General features: G+C 46.3%; 1 non-coding gene across 1 annotated transcript; it reads left to right on the top strand.

The window, feature by feature from the left end:
• Positions 1-560: 560 nt before the first annotated feature.
• On the top strand, positions 561-667 carry LOC144680132 (U6 spliceosomal RNA). The gene has a single exon (XR_013576499.1). It is a non-coding gene; the product is annotated as a U6 spliceosomal RNA (small nuclear RNA).
• Positions 668-10,371: the final 9,704 nt, after the last annotated feature.

Below are 10,371 nucleotides of genomic sequence, written 5' to 3'. Positions count from 1 at the left end.
CCATCTCTGACCCATGTTCTCTTCAAGTGAGTCTCTACACCGGGACTCTGGTTTTAACGGCAGGCATTTTGAAATGAGTGAATAGCTAGGCCAGTTGGAAACTCACAAATTGCTCTGTAAATGAGGCCTAGACTATTTAAAATCCTGGACCTCATTTAAATCCTGCTAGCCAACTTCCCATCTGGAAATTTGCAGGAAGGAAGAGAAAATCCTGCAGCCGAGAGGCAGCACACTGACACAATGTAGGTGGTGGGATCAGCTTTGGGGGCCATCTCGTAGGGGTTTTATGATCAGGAAGGGCAGAGTTCAGACAGGGGAAACCTATGCTTACCTTGTGTGACAGTGGTGATTTTCCCATTCAGATGTTCCTGAGACCTTGCAGTCACATTGCAAAATGACCGCACATCAGGACATCAAGAAAAGGCTTTCTGACATCCTGAAATTGTGAAAGGCACTATATAAATGCAAGTTCTTTCTTTCTTTGGTCTCAAAGAGATTTTTGCGTCTCTGGGATACTTATTCCAATAGCATTTCTATAGCTACATCAATAAAACAGGTTAGTGCTCACTTCGGCAGCACATATACCAAAATTGGAATGATACAGAGAAGATTAGCATGGCCCCTGCTCAAGAATGACACGCAAATTCGTGAAGCATTCCATGAAAAAAATTAAAAAATTTTAAAAATTTAAAAAATAAAAAAATAAAACGGGTTATTGTGGGTCCTGCACAACTTCTTTCAGGTGTCTTTTATTGGGTCAGAAGTACTCAGTTTAATTTTTACTACTGCAGGCCTTTGAATTCTGCAGCAGTGCAAGGTCCAAGGTTTCCCACCTACAAAATAGAAATCGCTTAACAGCTGGGCTAATTAGGAATGAGCTTGCTGATGGTATTGTAACTTTTCGGTACAAAAACAATAGTCTAATTCACTTCCAAAATGACAGCTGTGATTATGAATATTATTCAAATGATAAAAATTGATCTACAAACCAATAGTCATTTAATACAATTGATTGGTAACAAACTCATCTAGAGCTTTTAATTGCAAAGGTCACTGGAGTATTGCAATGTCATATAATGTTTGAAGTTCCACAGGTTTTGGCAGATTATTTTGTATTTTGTTAAATCTATAAAACAAGAGAGAGGGACTCCAAATTCCCTTGAAATAATTATTCATGTACATTACAAACAAGATGAAGATCTTGTCCAATTATGCAAGGTCAATAGGTAATTGTGTCCTCAGCAATAATAGACAACAACTGGATAATTGTGTATGGACAGTTAGAATTTGATCCACAAGTATGTGCAAAGAAATGATTGAGCAGAAAAATATTTAGAAGTTGTATTTTCAGACTGCTGCAAGTAAGCTTTTAACCAATGCTCTTGAAGTTTATTTATTCACAAGTCTTTTTGCAAGATTGCTGAAGAACGAAGGAAGTTGGTACATTTCTATAGTGTGTTCTGTATGTATTACTGCAACCATTAATTACAAGTTTGTTATCAAGCCTTAAAAAGTCTTTGTTTTGTCTCTGTTCACTATGAAACCTGAGACTAGGTTCTAAGCATCACATCAATGTTTTAAATGTAACATGAAGTACAACACGTACACCTTAGGACTGTGGCATTATAACAGCAATGCCTGAGTACATAAGAGGCGGAATGGTTTAACAACCTGGATAATTGGAGAAAAACCTTTACTAGATGAGTAAAATGTTCAGTATTGTACACATTCCTAGGTTATAGAATATGATTCATACTAGCTATTGTTGGAGTAGCAGTTTCCTCGTGGCTATGTAAATGGAAATGAGGAAGGGAATCATTTGGTCACTTAGGCATTGGCGCATTTCCATATGAACGTAAGGTCAATTTACTCTGTCAACATCAATTTGTGAACACTTTGTAAGACATACTGGTTGTAACCAGGACTGACCTTCCCTTGCTTTCTCTTGATGAGCCAATGTAATTGCAGTAAGGTTACGAATAAGCCCAGAAAACTGTAGTTAAAGTTTGGAGCATCCACATGTGATCCACCTGGTTGTTCCAAATCTTGAGTTTCCTAGTCAGTGGCCTACTCCTACTCCTAATTCGTATGTTCATATGTTCGTATGTTTGCCATTCAAGGGACCCCTGGGGGCAACTTAAAAAAAGCTACAAAAACATTTTAATAGCTACATTTCTATGGGATGCTATGGTCCTCCTGGCTCCACTGCCAGCTCAAGCCTACCCCCTTCCTCACCAGGACATATCCGCAGGCCAGATCAGAGCCAACTTGGATTGAACAGTTCCTGATCAGTTAGCTACGTCAGGTCGGCCAATTGTTGGCTACAATCATTGGTCCAAGGCAAATGAGACCTGAGACTCAATTTCAATTGGACCTTAGACCAACATGTTTGGTTACATGTTTCAATCACCCCTCTGGCTGAATTTCTTTTCCAGTTTTTCGTGAAAGTTATAGATTTTTTTATTTCAATGTTTAAATGATTTTCACTGTTGTCTTCCCTTTATGGTTCAGAGGGTAGGCACAAGACTACTTCCCAGGCTGTTTTCAATGCCATTATGTTATCAGCTGCTTAGGGATGATTGAAGGTGTCCTAATTCCATCTATTTCTTAAACCCACCCACCTCCTACCCAGACATTATTGGGGACTAAAATTTACTCATGGTTTGTTATTATCTACCTCTCTCTCCTCCACTAAGACACCCTTAAAATTCCATCATTGACTGTATTCAAGGCTGAGATAGACAGATTTTCAATCTCTCAGGGAATCAAGAGGTATGGGAAGCAAGTGGGAAAGTGGAGTTGATGTAGAAAATCGATAACAATCGTACTGAATGTTGGACCAGACTCAATGAGCCAAATGGTCTGCTCCTGCACCTATTTCTTCCATTCTTATCTTTTTAAGTACCAAGCCTCATTGTGGAACTTCCACTTGAGAGTCAGTAAGATTAAGAACTGAACAGCTACGGGTGTGAACCTGTGCTCTGCTGTAAATTTGGTATCCTAACTTTTTAGTTTTGGCAATTTATTTTGTCTGCTAATGTCTCCAATAAAAAGCAATATATAATATGTTGTCATATACATTGTCAATAATTTGTGTCACCAGTTGGAAGGAGCAGGGATTTTTTTGGCAAAAACATGGCCATTCCGAATGTTGAACTCTGGCTAATGATAGAAACCCAACCTGTAAGTTGTTGAACAGGTATTTTGTCAATTCACTGCAAACAACAGAATTTTGTTCACTGCTTAAAAAAAAGGAAATGGGCATAAGGCAGGAAAAGTTCATGACTTTGAACACTTAATCAGTGAGTTGACAGAAGAAATACTTTTACCCTTGTTGGGAGCCATAAGACTAACCTATTGTCAGGGGAGGCAAAAGACAAATCTGGGATTTTCCGTACCTGCTGGCAGTGGGCGTTGTCGGTGACCTTAGCGGACAATATGGCATGACCGGTTTCACGATGGTATGAAACCAGTTTGCAATTGTCCGCCCAGCCGGCCAATGCAAGCTGTGTTCTCTGCCATCGGATGTCGGGAACTTCATTGTAATGCATCAGCATATCATTATCAGGCCAGCCTGTCAGAATCGTACCCTCCCGCCGCTGGATTGTCCACCCACATCGGCAGGAAAACACACCGGTGTAGAACATGTCTTGACAATTGTGATGTGCAGAAGTCGGGAATTACCCACCAGGGCCTTGCTCACATTGCAGACATCCAAGGATCAGAAGATGCTGGAGCCCGACACCAATGGCACACTGGAGGAACGTCCATGGCATGCTGGGTGGATTCTCATGGCCATGGCTCTGCTGCAAAGCAGCTCATGGAAGTTGGATAGTCACTGTTGATGCTCACAATGGATGATGGTTGAGGGGGCAGGAGAGGAAGGCCTCGGATCAACTGTAGTGGGGGTGAGGTTGGCGAGGGGGGGAGTGAAGGTGTCAGGGGGGTGAAGTTGTGGGGAGGAATGAAGGCGTTGGGGGGAGGTTGGGAATGGAGGGAGGGAGTACGGGGAGGAGGGGGTAACAGGGGAGAAGACGGCAACTGGGGAGGTAGATGTAAGACAGGTGTAAGGCGTAAAGGAAGGAGTGTGGAAGGGAGAAGGAGTGCAGAGAGGGGAAGGAGTCCAGGGGAGGAAGGAGTGCAGAGAGGGTGGGGTAGTCCAGGGGGAAGAAACAGTGCAGAGAGGGGAGGGAGTAAGGGTGGAGGAAGAAGTAAGAGTGGAGGAAGGAGTAAAGCTGGAGGAAGAAGTAAAAGTGTCTGAGGGAGTCAGGAAGGGGGAAGGAGTTAGGCTGGAGGAAGAAGTGAGGCTGGAGGAAGAGGTAAGGCTGGAGGAAGGAGTCGGGAAGGGGGCAAGGCTAAGGGTGGAGGAAGAAGTAAGGGTGGAAGAAAGTGTATAGGAAGGGGGAGGGACTAAGCGAGGGGGGGACTAAGGTGGGGGGTTCCGGAGGGGGAGGGGTGCGAAGGGGGGAAGGGGAGCAAAGGAGGGAAGGGGTCCAGAGGGATCGATGTGCAGGTGAATATGCACAGGAGGGGTCAGATAAGTTCATGTCTGCCTCCTGGGGAATGAACAGAAGTGGGCTAGCATGAAGGAATGGTGAGAATGACTGAGGGCAGAATGAGGCGGTAGGGTGGGAGGGCGAGGGTAGCAATAGAAGGGACAGCAAGGGTGGTTGGTGGGGATTTGGAACCTGGGGGTGGGAAGGAGGAGGTCGGGGAGGTGAATGTGGATGGGGGTGGGATTTTTGGGAAGGAAGTGAACACGCACGCTCAGCTGGACATCCCCAAAGGAAAAGGGTTGTGGCTGTTAGGTCATGGAGGGGAGGCGGAAGGTGATGCCAGAGTGGTAACTGTAATGAGGGAAAGGAAATGGGTGACTAGGGGAGGGGAAAAGACAGGGGAGCTGAAAAAGTGAATCCAGACCATACTGTCTAAATCAAAAGTGAAACGAGAGTCATGGTGGGCGAGATCAGGTGCTGCATGGGATCATGATCAGTTGGTGGACGGAGATGCAGGTCAGCTCAGATGGACAACTGAACGCGAGCCCCAGCAGGCAGCATTCAAAATGCTCAGGACATTGAGATGAGTGTGATGCTTAAATGATCTGTGTGCGTGTGAGAGTGCTTGCACGGGGCTCTGAAAGGCACTGCCACACACACACATTTTCCCCTCCAGAATAATTTATTGGCCAACTGCTCCTTCTGTGGTGACAGAGGACCAGGCTGAGGGGATCACAGGCAAAGGAGACTCGGAGGGAGATGACAGTCTCTGAGATTCCTCAGTGGCTGACCTAGGAGTGTCCAGCTCTTGCTCCTCCTCCCTTCGGGTGCTCTAGGGCCCCGGACTGACTTTTTGAAGGGAAGAAGCACCTGGAGGGATGTCGAGGTGCCCAGTTTCCCTCTTGCGTTGCCACAGCAGGAACTCATCCATGGCTACTGCGATGGAGTGCAGGTCTGTACATATCTCTATGTTCTGCTGGACTAGGGTCTCCATGGCATCCACCATCCTCCCCAAGGAGACCTCCATACACGCACATGTGGACACTACTGCATCAAATAGCAGGCGGATGCACTCCTCCGACTCATGTGCCACTCTGTTGAAGGCTTCTGACAGCTCCGAGTGATGTTATCCGGCCTTCTGCTGACTCTCCAGGATGAGCTGGAAGGCTGAATCCAGGGGTTCATCATCAGACTCTGACCTCACAGATGCCTCTTCCCCAGCAGTTGTCCGAGTGCCGGAGAGCTCGGCTGAGCTTGCCTCCCCCTGCTGCGGATACGTTCCCACGCGGTGATCACTAGATTTTAAACTCGAGCCTGCTTTAGATCTATATCTCACCAAGATGTGTTTATCTGTGCTGGTGGAGGATGTGGGTAAGCGCTGTGATGGTTTCCTGGGCTGCATATTTCCACCTCTTTACTAGAGGAGGTGTCCTCTTGGCTGCAGATGAGGACGCAGATGAAGCTGAGGGACTGGCAAGCTGAGGGTTTCAGTCTCTTGACAGAGCTCCCTGTGAACCAAAGTAGAGATAATTAGTGCATGGCAGCAAAAGCAGGAGAGAGAGCACTCACAGTTGTGTTGTTGAGGGAGGGAGAATGTGGTGCAGCGTCCTTAGGTGGGTGTTCACCTCCAACCTCACCATCGCTGCAGGCAGGGTCCACATCCTCACCAGTCAGCGTGATGAAACGCTCCTCAAAGTGAGTGAGTGGCCTAATGTGGGCCACTCCACCCCAGGTCTGGGACCTCTCCCTGCTGATGTGAGCAGGCTTCTCCTGCATGGGAACAGATGGAGAGAGTGTGAGCAGGACGCATGGCACTGCATGAAATGTTTGTGTGGTGAGCAGAGCCATGGACAGGATGAAGACGTGAGCTCGAGTGGATGTGAGCCTGATGGAGATGTGAGTGTGTGTGTGAGAATTAGTGGTGTTGTCCCTTGAGATGTGAGATCCCTGTGGATGTGTGATGTGTTTGTGAGTGTGTGAGTTGAGAATGATGAGAAGAGTGAGTTAACCTGACGGAATGGATGAGACCATTCATCCTGTAGTGGCACTGGGTGGCTGTCCTCTTTTGCAGGGCATTGGCGCTGACCACTGCTGTCACCACCTCCCATGCTGGATCGGTGATGCTGCTGCTTGTCCTGTGGCCAGAGCGGGGGTAGAGGACATCACGGTGGGCCTCCAAGGCCTCCAAAAGTCATTCCAGTGACATGTCATTAAACCCGGCGGCTGCAGTCTTTTTGCCTTTCGTGGACACCTTCCCTGCAGTTGTCGTGGTCTGGAAGCACTGAGATGTGTGCGCGCGGCTGGACTTTAAATATGGTGTCCGCCGTGATGAAGCAGCAGGTGATAGTGTGGCGATCTATTGAGAGCCTATCTGCCATGGAAACAGTGTGTTTCCCAGGAATGCATAACGAATGTGCTGATTTGGGACGATGCGGCATGAAAACCCACCATTGCGGCCGCCGGGTAAAACGCCATTTACCCGCCCGCTACTGCACTTAGTGCAAATCTGAGACATTTCAAGGACAAGATAGAATTGCTTTGGAAGATGTTCTCAACCTTAGATCAAGGCAATCGTCTGGTCAAATCTCTATCTTGAAATATACTCACAGTTGTAACTATTAATCAGAGCTTATGCTTATTGTTGTTGGGCAAGTGAATTAAGTTCTTAGTAATCTTTGTTTGTTGTTTCTGCTCAAGTTTAGAACTAGTGATAAGGTTGTTTCCCTAAACATAGGGAAAAACAAATTGGTAACTATAATCGTACACAGTTCACTGTTAGCAATCTACATTAAATAAGTGCCTTTAGTGTAGTAAAGTTTTCCAAGACAATTTGCAGGAGCACAATCAAAATTTGACAACAAGCCACATAAGGGGACATTTAGACCAAAATCTTGTTCAAAGTTTTCAAGAGTGGTTTAAAGGAGGAGAGAGAGTCAGAGTCAAAGGAAGCTATGGGTGAATTTTAACCTCCAACAAACTCTGGGTTGGAGGTGAATAGATTGTTAAAATACGTTAACTTTAGATCTCAGCTGCAGCTCCAACACATCAACTTTCAAGATTAGCAGAAGTGTGTTTGGGTGCCTGCAAGTAACCTATTCACCAAGCTGAGACTTTAATTAATGCAGACGCAAAGATACTTGTCAAAACAATTGACGTTCTTTGGAAACATTGAAGAGGTCTCTTTGAATAGAATTTGCCTTAACTCGGAATTTAACATCATTAGCACAGATTTCCTGGGGCTTTAGAAATCCAGCAGCTGCAGGACCAGACCCATCAGTAAGTGCCTTCCCAGCACTGTTTGTAGACCAGGAAATGTAGGGCTTCTTTGCCTCCCTGTTACCCCTGCAAGATAATCTGTAAACCTGCAAGCAATCTGTCTGACCCTTACCACACCCCTGTGATCTGCCTGACCCCATCCATGGCTGGTGCTGTCCGATGTCTGACTCCCCCCAAAGACATGAAGATAGCTCCTTGCCTGTACTGTATATATGTATATAGTTACAAGTAGCTAATAAAGACTTGCTGTTAACCAGGAGACTATGAGGACTTCTTTAACATACACATTCTGTAACCAACACCATTGCAACATGGTGGTAGCTGGGGATCAAAAAAACCCTCAACCTCACAAGAATGCTGAAAAACTAAGAAAATGAAAATCTTCAATGGATTCTGAACTGAAAGAAGCTCCCAACTGAAGCTACAGACACTGAGAAAATTCACCAGAAAAAGCTCCTGACAGAAGAGCCTGGAAGCTAAAGGCAGAAGTTTCACTGCAGCAGAAGACTCCATAGACTCTCCCTTGGAAGTCCACTTTCAGCACGCAGAGTCCATAGGCAAGGGTGATCTAAATCTTTAACTTCCAGGCTGCAGCCAGTCCTGAGAAGCCCCTTTTACTAATTCAGTCAGAAGCCTAAAAATGAAGCATCAACCTGGTGAAGCTATAACACAGGACTACTTGCGTGCCAAACAGCATAAGCAGCAAATGATAGACAGGGCTAAGCGATCCCACAATCAACGGTTCAGATCTAAGCTCTGCACTCCTGCGACATCCAGCCGTGAGTGGTGGTGGACAATTAAACAACTCACTGGAGGAGGAGGCTCCACAAATGTCCCCATTCTCAATGATGGAGGAGCCCAGCATAGCAGTGTAAAAGAGAAGGCTGAAGCATTTGCTACAATCTTCAGCCAGAAGTGCCGAGTGGATGATCCATCTCGGCCTCCTCCGGAGGTCCCCAGCATCACAGATGCCAGCATTCAGCCAATTCGATTCACTCCACATGATATCAAAAAACAGCTGAAGGCACTGGATACTGCAAAGGCTATGGGCCCTGACAATATTCTGGCAATAGTACTGAAGAGTTGTACTCCAGAACTTGCCACGCCCCTAGACAAGCTTTTCCAGAATAGTTACAATGCTGGCATCTACCCGGCTATGTGGAAAATTGCCCAGCTAAGTCCTGTACACAAAAAGCAGGACAAATCCAACTCGGCCAATTACTGCCCCATCAGCCTACTCTCCATCATCAGTAAAATAATAGAAAGGGGCAGCAACAGTGCTATCAAGCAGCACTTGCTTAGCAACAGTCTGCTCACTGACACCCAGTTTGGGTTCCACCAGGGCCATTCTGCTCTTGACCTCATTACAACCTTGGTTCAAACATGGACAAAAGAGCTGAACTCCTGAGGTGAAGTGAGAGTGACCGCCCTCGACATCAAGGCCGCATTTAACAGAGTGTGGTATAAAGGAGCCCTAGCTAAACTGGAATAAATGGGAATCGGGGGAAAACTCTCCGCTGATTGGAGTCATACCTAGCACAAAGGAAGATGATTGCTGGAGGTCAGTCATCTCAGTTCCAGGGTACCACTGTAGGAGTTCCTTGGGGTAATGTCCTGGGCCAAACCATCTTCAGCTGCTTCATCAATGACCTTCCTTCCATCATAAGGTCAGAGGTGAGGAAGTTTGCTGATGATTGCACAATGTTCAGCACCATTCACGACTCCTCAGATACTGAAGTAGTCCACGTCCAAATGCAGAAAAACCTAGACAATATCCAGGCTTGGGCTGACAAGTGGCAAGTAACATTCGCACCATACAACTGCCAGGCAATGACCATCTCCAACAAAAGAGAATCCAACCATCGCCCCTTGATGTTCAATGGCATTACCATCCCTGAATCCCCCACTATCAACATCCTGGGGGGTTACCATTGACCAGAAACTGAACTGGACTAGCCATAGAAATACTGTGACTACAAGAGCAGGTTAGAGACGAGGAATTTTGCGACGAGTAACTCACCTCCTGAATCCCCAAAGCCTGTCCACCATCTACAAGGCACAAGTCAGGAGTGTGATGGAATACTCCCCACTTGCCTGGATGAGTGCGGCTCCCACAACATTCAAGAAGCTTGACATCGTCCAGGCCAAAGCAGCCTGCTTGATTGACACCACATCCACAAACATTCACTCCCTTCACCACTGACGTACAGTAGCAGCAGTATGTACCATCTACAAGATTCACTGTAGGAATTCACCAAGGCCCCTGAGACAGCAACTTCCAAACAACCATCCAGAAGTACAAGGGCAGCAGATAGATGGGAATGCCACCACCTGGAAGTTCCCCTCCAAGTCACTCACCATCCTAACTTGGAAATATGTTGCCGTTCCTTCACTGTCGCTGGGTCAAAATCCTGGAACTCCTTCCTAACAGCACTGTGGGTGTACCTACACCACATGGACTGCAGTGATTCAAGAAGGCAGCTCACCACCACCTTCTCAAGGGCAATAAATGCTGGCCCAGCCAGCGAAGCCCACATCTCTTGAATGAATAAAAAAAAAACTGCATGAGAATCTCATAAAACTCAGTACATGATCGTTT

This window comes from Cetorhinus maximus, chromosome 4 (assembly GCF_964194155.1).
Source record: "Cetorhinus maximus chromosome 4, sCetMax3.hap1.1, whole genome shotgun sequence".
Taxonomy (NCBI): Eukaryota; Metazoa; Chordata; class Chondrichthyes; order Lamniformes; family Cetorhinidae; genus Cetorhinus; species Cetorhinus maximus.
The sequence above is the reverse complement of the archived record's forward strand: the minus strand, read 5'-3'. Positions and strand labels throughout refer to the sequence as shown.